The sequence below is a fragment of the Emys orbicularis genome, chromosome 11 (assembly GCF_028017835.1).
Source record: "Emys orbicularis isolate rEmyOrb1 chromosome 11, rEmyOrb1.hap1, whole genome shotgun sequence".
Lineage (NCBI taxonomy): Eukaryota > Metazoa > Chordata > Testudines > Emydidae > Emys > Emys orbicularis.
Window position 1 is genome coordinate 1,367,733 of NC_088693.1, and position 9,379 is coordinate 1,377,111.

Genomic DNA, 9,379 nt, shown 5'->3' on the forward strand with positions numbered 1-9,379 from the left:
CACTGGGGGGGCAGAGCAGGAGGTTGGTTGGGTTTTAAGTTTTGATTTGATGTCTCTTCTTGCTGAATCTTGTAAACTGCTTGTGGCCAGCTCTGGGCTCCGGCTCCGTGTTGTCTGGGGGGTGGGGGCAGGCCCAGCTCTCTGGATTGGGGGTGGGGGGAGGCCAGGCCCAGCTCCAGACCGGGCTCCTGGGGGAAGGGAGTTCAGCAGGTCCCCCAGCGCCATTCTCAGGGTCCCTGCCCCAGACACGCCGGGGGGCCCAGCGAGAGCCGACCCTGCGCAGTTCTCACAGGAGCAGCGTGGAAGACGCCACACCGCACAATCGGCATCTGAAAGCGCTTTTCAGGTGTTAACCAGTAAGTGAGGGACAGTGCCCCCGGGGGAGCTGAGAATGGAACCCAGGAGTCCTGCCCAGCCCTCCTTCTCAGCTGTGCAGAACCCCGGTGTCCAGGGCAGGCGCTGAGAGGGTTAAACGGCTCCACGCGGGCGGCCAGAACTGGTTCTTTATTGAGAGAGCGGGTTCCGTACAGCCGGTCCCCCCCTGCCCCTGCCTGGCACGCGCCGGGGGCCCTTTCAGAGCCCGAGCACTGCCCTCCCGCCCCCGCCCCTGGCTGCTCAGCCCAGCTGGGCCTGGCGCTGCGGGAGGCTGTGGCTGATGCCTGGGAGGGGGCACGGCCCCTGTGGCTGGCTCTGGGCGGGCGTGGGGGGCTCATCAGGGAGCAGGACCCAGGGAGGGGACCTGGCTTCAGTCGTCGTCCTGCTGCTGCTGTGTGTGCGCGGCCTGGTACCAGAGCATGGTGGGCAGGTTCTGGCAGCCCAGGAACTCCCTCTGGCGCTCGTCCTCCGTCAGCGCCGGGGTGCTGTGGCAGGGCGCCCCGGCCAGGGTCACGTTGAGCAGCTGCAGCGTGTCCCCTGGAGAGGAGCCGGCTGCCCGCAGGCCCGCCTGGGAGAGCAAGGGAGGCAGCGTCAGGGTCGAGGGGGCTCCCGGGGGTGCAGTTTGCTCTGGGAGTCCCCCGGGTGGGTGCCCAAAGCTGTCCTGAGCCCCAGCCCGGGCACCAGAGGCTGCTCATGACACCCGCTCCCTGGACATGCTGCCGCCCTGTGCCAATCCCCAGTGGAGGGGGGACCCCAGGGACAGGGCAGCCGCTGGTGTCGGTGCCCCAGACTTGTACCAGCCGTGCCCCCACATGCTGGAGGTTAGGGCCACCCCCCCCGACATGCCCAAGGGGCAGCTCCAAGGCAGGCATGGGCCTGCACCGTGTGACGTGGGCATCTCCTGTGGGGCTTGGTGCCACCTCCCCCGCGGCGCTGCCCCCCCGCCCCGCGGACCCACCTGCAGGAGGTGCTGCAGCAGGCACTGGTCGGGCTGCAGCCGAGCCCAGAACTCGCTGAAGGCCGTGCCCCGGGCGAAGTCAGAGCCCCGCTGGCCGCTCACCAGCACCACGTTCCCGTGCCGCCCGGACGCCAGCAGCTTCTTGGCCAGCGGGCCCGGGTAGCTCTGGTCGAGGAAGAGGAAGACCCTGCGGGCGCTGCAGCCCTCCAGGTCGGCCAGGAGCTCGGCCACAGGGTAGCGCTCCTTGGGGTCGGCCTGCGGGGGGGGGGGAGAGCGTGCCCGTCAGTGCCCTTCCCCCGCCAGCCCACAGCACAGAGGGGAGGGGAGGGGAGGGCCCCCCCCCCAAACACCAGCTGCACGGAGACTCCAGGCAGGAGATCAAGGGAATTCCAGCAGCCCAGCACTTGAAAGGGGGGATTGGGGGGGGGGTTCCCTCCCATCCACCCAGCGCAGATGGAAGCGCCAAGCCGGGGCCTTTGAAGTGCAGCAGATCAGAGGCAAGGGGGGAGGGCAGCGAGCTCACCTCCACCTGGAGATCAATGGGGGGGGCGCCTGGTTCTCTCAGCCCCGCCGCGGGGGGCAGCCAGCTGCCGTGGGAGACGCCCAGAGCCATGGAGTCACCCCGCCTCCCCTGGCTGCAGAGAGCCCCACTGCCCCAGGGAGGCCGGGCGAGGGCACAGCCTGGCAGTGGGGGCCGGGAACCCAGTTGGGGGGTGCCCGCGCAGCGCCCCACTCACGATGCCGTTCTTGTTGGTGTCCCACAGGAGCATGGTGCCGTCGCTCCGGGTGGGGCTGTTCAGGTAAAGCACCAGCGAGTCGGCACAGTGCCGCGTGCGGCACACCAGCGCCAGGTGGCTGCGGATCACCAGCTTCTCCGTGGCTGGATACACGTCGCCCACCTCCGCGGCCACTGGGGGCAGAGGGCACAGACACCCGGCAGTGAGGCCTCGGGCAGCGCCCCCCCGGCTTCCTGGGCCTCCCCCAGCCACCTCCTGCCTGCCGCTACAGCCCCAACCCTGTCACCACACCCTGCGTCATGCCTCTGGCCTGGTCTCCGCTCTGCCCATGTCCCCACCCAGCCCCCTTCTGCACCAAGCTCATCCCCCTGCGCCTGGTACTGCCCCACCTCGCCCCTGCCCTGCAGGGCTGAATGGGGGAGGGAGAAGGCTGATGCCAGCTGCAGGAGGGGGGGAGGGGCTGTGCCAATCAGTGCCCTAAGCCTTGAGTCACTTGGGCCCAGTCCATGGGGTCTCCACCCCGCACCTGGAGGCGGCGCAGAGACCCGGTGTCGGGGCCAGCGCTGGTGCCCAAAGCCCCAGTTAGCCCCTGCTGGAGGGGTCGGGGGGTGACTCACAGGGGTTCCCCATGGCCTGGTACCCCCCCCCCGGGGAGTCACTCGAGCCCCCAGCTGCCCCCGGGGCCGCAGGCCCTGACCTGGCGCCTGGCCATCGCCCGCGAAGAAGGCCTTGATGTGCTCCTGCCGGAAGCCATTCCGCCGCAGCATCTGGGCGAAGAGCCGCAGGTTGCGGGCGTGGTGGGGGTAGGTGATCTGGTCCTGCCAGCCGCCTGGGGGGGGGGGGCACAGTGTTAAGGGCATCACAGGGCTCGGCTGGCTGGGCAGGGAGGAGGCACCAAGGCCAGTGTGTCTGCAGCCCTAAGGGAGGGGCCAGAGCCTGGCAGCACCCACCAATGGGATGTGGGGGAGGCACCGTGCCACTCGGGCTCTGATGGAGCACCCAGCTCCCAGCAGCAGGACTCGGCCCCCGTTCAGCCCCAGAAAAGCCAGAGCCCAGGGCAAGCCGCCCTCCAGCATGGCCAGGAGGTGAGCCCCCCTCAGCCTCGCGGCCTGGAGATGCCCCAGCCCAACCCACTTCCCCCAGGGCCCCCAGCTGGGAAATGCCTTTAACCCCCAGTCTATGGGGCTGGAGCCAAACTGATGGCCCCGTGTCCCATTCCCCGCCCCCCTGAGCCAGCCAGTCCCCTGCCCTGGGGCCGGGTCAGAGCCAGCGCCCCCTAGAGGGGAAGGAGTGTGTCCCATTCCCCACCCTGGGGCACACCTGAGAGGAGCACGGCGTGGTCACAGGTCTGGTACACGCGGCAGGACTTGTGGGCGGGCAGCTGCTGCCGGTGGCACCGGCGGGTGTTCTTGTCCAGCTCGCAGCGAGCGGCCGCGGGGCTGGGGCTGACCACAGGGAGCGGCTGCGGACACGGGCCGAATCCCGGCAGCTCTGCCAGGAAAAGCAACAGGTGATATGTGGCAGGACTGGCAGACAGACAGACAGACAGACAGAGGTGGGGCAGGGCCCACAGACAGACAGACAGAGGGGGGCAGGGCCCACAGAAGACAGACAGAGGGAGGCGGGGCAGGGCCCACAGACAGAAGGGGGGCAGGGCCCACAGACAGAAGGGGGGCAGGGCCCACAGAAAGAGACAGAGGCGGGGTGGGGCACACAGACAGACAGAGGTGGGGCAGGGCCCACAGACCAGACAGAGGCGGGGCAGGACACACAGACAGACAGAGGTGGGGCGGGGCACACAGACAGATGGGGGCAGGGCCCACAGACAAGACAGACGGAGGCGGGGCAGGGCCGACAGACAGAGGTGGGGCGGGGCTCACAGACAGACAGACAGGCGGGGTGGGGCTCACAGACAGACAGACAGAGGTGGGGCGGGACCCACAGACAGACAGAGGCGGGGCGGGGCCCACAGACAGACTGACAGACAGAGGTGGGGCGGGGCACACAGACAGATGGGGGCAGGGCCCACAGACAAGACAGACGGAGGCAGGGCAGGGCCGACAGACAGAGGTGGGGCGGGGCTCACAGACAGACAGACAGGCGGGGTGGGGCTCACAGACAGAGGTGGGGCGGGACCCACAGACAGACAGAGGCGGGGCGGGGCCCACAGACAGACAGACAGACAGACAGAGGTGGGGCGGGGCACACAGACAGATGGGGGCAGGGCCCACAGACAAGACAGACGGAGGCGGGGCAGGGCCGACAGACAGAGGTGGGGCGGGGCTCACAGACAGACAGACAGACAGAGGTGGGGCTCACAGACAGACAGACAGAGGTGGGGCGGGACCCACAGACAGACAGAGGCGGGGCGGGGCCCACAGACAGACAGACAGACAGAGGTGGGGCGGGGCACACAGACAGATGGGGGCAGGGCCCACAGACAAGACAGACGGAGGCAGGGCAGGGCCGACAGACAGAGGTGGGGTGGGGCTCACAGACAGAGGTGGGGCGGGACCCACAGACAGACAGAGGCGGGGCGGGGCCCACAGACAGACAGACAGACAGAGGTGGGGCGGGGCTCACAGACAGACAGACAGATGGGGGTGGGTCTCACAGACAGACAGAGGCGGGGTGGGGCACACAGACAGACAGACAGAGGTGGGGCGGGGCTCACAGACAGATGGGGGTGGGTCTCACAGACAGACAGAGGCGGGGTGGGGCTCACAGACAGACAGACAGAGGTGGGGCGGGGCCGACAGACAGAGGCGGGGTGGGGCACACAGACAGACAGACGGAGGCGGGGCGGGGCACCAGCAGGCTCATAGCAGCTGCCATGGCTGAGTGAGAATGGGGCAGAGGAGCGATGGGGGCAGAGCGCCGGGGGGGCCAGGGAACAGCCTCCTGCACTAGCAGGGCGGGGCCAGTCCCGGAGAGCCAGGGAAGACTGGGGCCAGTCAGCTGCGGGCAAGGCCGGGGCTGGTAACCCGGGGTGGGCCCCATGCCCCAGCGGCCAGGGCCCCGGGCGGGGGGAATTGCATTCCCTGGCAGAGGAGTGGAGCTGGTGCCAGAGCTGCCCCTCGCTGCCGCCCCCCAGGGGTCCCCGCGCACCCACCTACGCAGTGCAGCCTCTGATGGCGCTTGGGGTCCTGCGCCGCCACCACCAAGGGCAGGAAGTGAATCTCGCAGACCCCCACCAGCGGCTCCTCCCGGTGGGCGCGCCCGGCCCCGGCGGCCTCCCGCATGCCCTGCCCGCCACGCCCTCGCCGCTTCGTCTGGTTCTCGCAGCGGCTCCGCAGGGCCAGGGTCAGGCACTCGTAGCTGCCTGTGGGGCGAGCGCACGCTGTGGGGGCCGGTCTGAGCACGCCAGGATGGGGAGCCAGAGCTCAGGGACACGGTGACCCACGCGGCCAGAGCCCGGGACGCATCGCGCCAGTCACGGTGTGGGGCAGAACCGGCCACTTCACACCTAGCGCTGGAGAGCGCCCCCTAGTGAGCCCCCCGCCCACTCCCCGCGTCCCCCATGGGCACTGGGGCCAGCCCTGACTGCCGGGGAGAGCCCCCCCCATCCCTGCGCACAGCGCCCCCTAGCGCTCCCCACGGGCACTGGGGCCAGCCCTCTCTGCCGGGGAGAGCCGCCTACTGAGCCCCCACCCGCTCCCCGTGCACAACGCCCCCTAGCGGCGCCCACGGGCACTGGGGCCAGCCCTGATTGCCGGGGAGAGCCCCCCCATCCCTGCGCACAGCGCTCCCTAGCACCCTCCACGGACACTGGGGCCAGCCCTGACTGCCAGGGGAGAGCCCCCCATCCCTGCGCACAGCGCCCCCTAACGCCCCCCACGGGAACTGGGGCCAGCCCTGATTGCCGGGGAGAGCCCCCGCCCGCTCCCCGCGCACAGCGCCCCCTAGCATCCCCCACGGGCACTGGGGCCAGCCCTGACTGACAGGGGAGAGTCCCCCCATCCCTGCGCACAGCGCCCCCTAGCGCCCCCCACGGGCACTGGGGCCAGCCCTGTCTGCCGGGGAGAGCCCCCTACTGAGCCCCCACCCGCTCCCCGTGCACAACGCCCCCTAGCGCCGCCCACGGGCACTGGGGCCAGCCCTGACTGCCGGGGAGAGTCCCCCCCACCCCTGAAGCCCCAGGGGGAGGCAGCGGCCGCAGGTTGCGCACTCCCCGTCCCTGGGCTACAGGCACCAGCCCCGCCACTGGCCGGGCCCAGCTCCCAGGGCAGGACACGGGGCCATGTCTCGCCTTGGCCCCAGCCCCTCCGCAGACGCCGGGGCTGCGAAGCCGGGACCTGTCCAGGCGGTGCGGGGGCAGGCGCAGCCCCCGGGGGCCCGGCTGCCCCACGCCAGACAGGCGGGGCAAGGGGGCTGCGCCGGCGGCTCTAGCGACCCTCCACTCCCCGGGGCCGTCTGCCGGAGCCGGGGCGCGCCCGCGATCTGCCCCATCGCTCTGAGTCGGGGGGAGAGAAGAGGCCGCGGGCGCTGCCGGGACGGAAGGGACCGGACCAGGCCGGGCTCGGGGGCACGAGGGGGGCTGTGGCGGGGACCGGGGGCAGACGCGGGCCAGGCCGGGCTCGGAAGGGGACGGGGAGCGGGGCTCGGGGGCACGAGGGGAGCCGGGGACCGGGGGCGGACGGGGAGCGGGGCACAGAGGGGACATAGGGGCTGGGGCGGGGACCGGGGGCGGCCGCGGGCCGGCCGGGCGCTCACCCAGGTAGACGCGGTCCGGGCCCCGGCAGCGCCGCGGGCTGACGCCGAAGTCCAGGTGGAAGAGCCACAGCGGGTGGCCGAAGCTGGCCCCGGGGCTGGGGTCCAGCAGCAGCAGCGCGTCGTGCGCGGGGGGCGCCCCGGGGCCGCCCCAGTTGGCGCCGCTGGCCGCGGCCGAGCCGTCGGGGAGCAGCGCCCGCAGCTTGTGGCCGGGCCGGGCGGGCTCCGACACGTAGAGCGCGGGACACTCCGGCTGGGGGCCGCCCCGCGGGGCGCACGGAGCCGCCTGCAGGTGCCGCAGGGCTGCCGCCCCCCAGCGCCGCAGCCGGGGCTGGGCGAAGCGGCCCGAGCCAACCAGGGGCTGCGGCAGGGCGGCCAGGAGCAGCAGCAGCAGCGGGGCCATAGAGGGGACCGGTGCCGGGGCGCTGCCCTGCGGGGCCCACGTCCCGCTCCCCCCGGCTCTGCCCTCCCGGGTCCCGGCCGGTCCTGGAGGCGGGAGCCCTGGCTGGAGGGACCCTGGGCTGAGGCGCTGCCGGGAGCCCCGCTGCTTACCCCGACCCTGCCAGCGCCGGGCAGGCTGGAGGCGAGGGGGGAGCGGGCGGAGTCAGGCCCCCCTGGACGCCGGGGAGGAGTCGGGTGGATGCAGCCTCGGTCCCTGCTAATGTCATGAGCGGGATGCTGAGGGCCCGCCCTGGGAGCGAGTCACAAGTGACCCAGGGCTGGGGGCTGGGTGGCAGGGGGTGCGCGGGGGGAGAGCCCAGGGCTGGGGCGGGAGGGGATGTGGGGGGGAGAGCCCAAGGCTGGGGCAACAGGTGGTTCGGGGGGGCAGGGGGGAGAGCCCAGGGCTGGGGCTGGTGGGGGGGCAGGTGGGGGTGAGCCCAGGGCTGGGGCGGCAGGGGGTGCGGATGGGGGGGTGGGGGGACAGCCCAGGGCTGGGGCGGCAGGGGGTGCAGGTGGGGGACAGCCCAGGGCTGGGGCAGCAGGGGGTTCGGGGGGCAGGGGGGAGAGCCCAGGGCTGGGGCAGGTGGGGGGACAGGTGGGGGTGAGCCCAGGGCTGGGGCAGCAGGGGGTGCGGATGGGGGGGTGGGGGGACAGCCCAGGGCTGGGGCGGCAGGGGGTGCAGGTGGGGGACAGCCCAGGGCTGCGAGTGCAGGTCAGCCTTGGCAGTGCTTTCCCCCTGCTGGACACCAAGCAGCCGGACCCCCGGAGCCAGGCAGCCACTGGCAGGAAGGGCGGGAGGTGTTGGGAAGCCCCGTGCAGGGGCTGCAGGAGGTGGCAGCCCCACGCCCTGGAGGGGCAGTGAGTGACTCAGTCTGGCTGCCACTAGCCGGGGTTTTCTGCCATGCCGCCAGTGCCCTCCCATGCCAGGTTCCCGGGGCAGCCGGCTGTTCGCTGTACGGGGCCTGCCAGTGCTGGCTGGGGCCCCAGGGGCACCGCACTCCACCAGGGGCAGTTCGGCAGCAGCCGTATCGCTTGCCAATGGGGTCAGGAGCAGCCACCCTGTGGGTGATTGGAACAGGCCCGGCCTGGAGGGGTCGGCTGCCCACCCGGGGGCCTCCTGTGGCTGCCCATCCCCACAGCCTCGTCCTCAGACCTGATTCAGGCTCTGTCAGCTGCAGCTACACAAGGCCTCTGGGGCCAGCTGGGCACAGGGGCCCTGATCAGCTCAGCGCTCCCTGCCCGCTGTGCGGGGCCTGGCAGTCCAGAGCCCTGGCACCGCTTTCACCCGGGCAGGGACTCTTCCGCCGGGGCTGGAGCGTGTGGGGCGAGGCCCTGACTTGTGCAACGCAGGCAGGGGAACAAGGCTGCAGTGCGGAGCCAGCGCTCTTCGCCCCAGCCCAGGGAGGAGATCCGCTGGCACTGACTGCCAGGAGAAAGTGGGCAGAGGCCCTGCCCTAGGTCCGTGACCTGCTCCTGGAGAGGCCCCCAGCCCTGCACACAGCAAGGGCCGCCCCACCCGGGGGGAAGGCCTGCGCTTGCCCCTGCAGTCCTAATGGGAACAAGCTGCTCAGAGGGGCTGCCTGTGTCCCCTTCTCCCTCCCCCCTTCTGGCCGCAGCCGGGCAGGAAACTCTCCCTGGGACATTTCCTGAACCCCAGCCGCTGGAGGCTGCCCAGACCAGCAGCAGCTTCGCTTGAACTGAACGCAGGCGAGGCCCAAGGAGACAAAGCGACTCCAGTGTGGGACTAGGGGGGCACCCACAGGCCAGGAGCAGCACCGTGCACTCACCAGCAGGGGAGGGCTGATCTGGGCCCAGCCCAGCCCCTTCCCTGGCTCCAATGGGGCATTGCCCGCAGCCACCTAGGCCCCTGCTGGTGTCAGGCTGGGAGCCGGCCCAGAGCTGGGGCAACAGGAGGGGGATAGAGACCAGAGCTGGGCCCACGGCCGCTCTAGCAGCCTGCAGAGAGCCAGGGGCTCAGGCCACAGGGCTCCTGCTGAGCGCTCTTGGCCCCGGGGCCCTGCCCCTGCTTGTGTGGTACCTGTGCCAGGCCAGAGGAGTCAGGCTCTCGGTTGGTGAGCGCAGCCCAGGGCAGGGTCCCTCCCCCAGGAAAGCGACCAAGGACACTCTGCTTTTAGGTAGGACTTTATTTCCCTCCAGG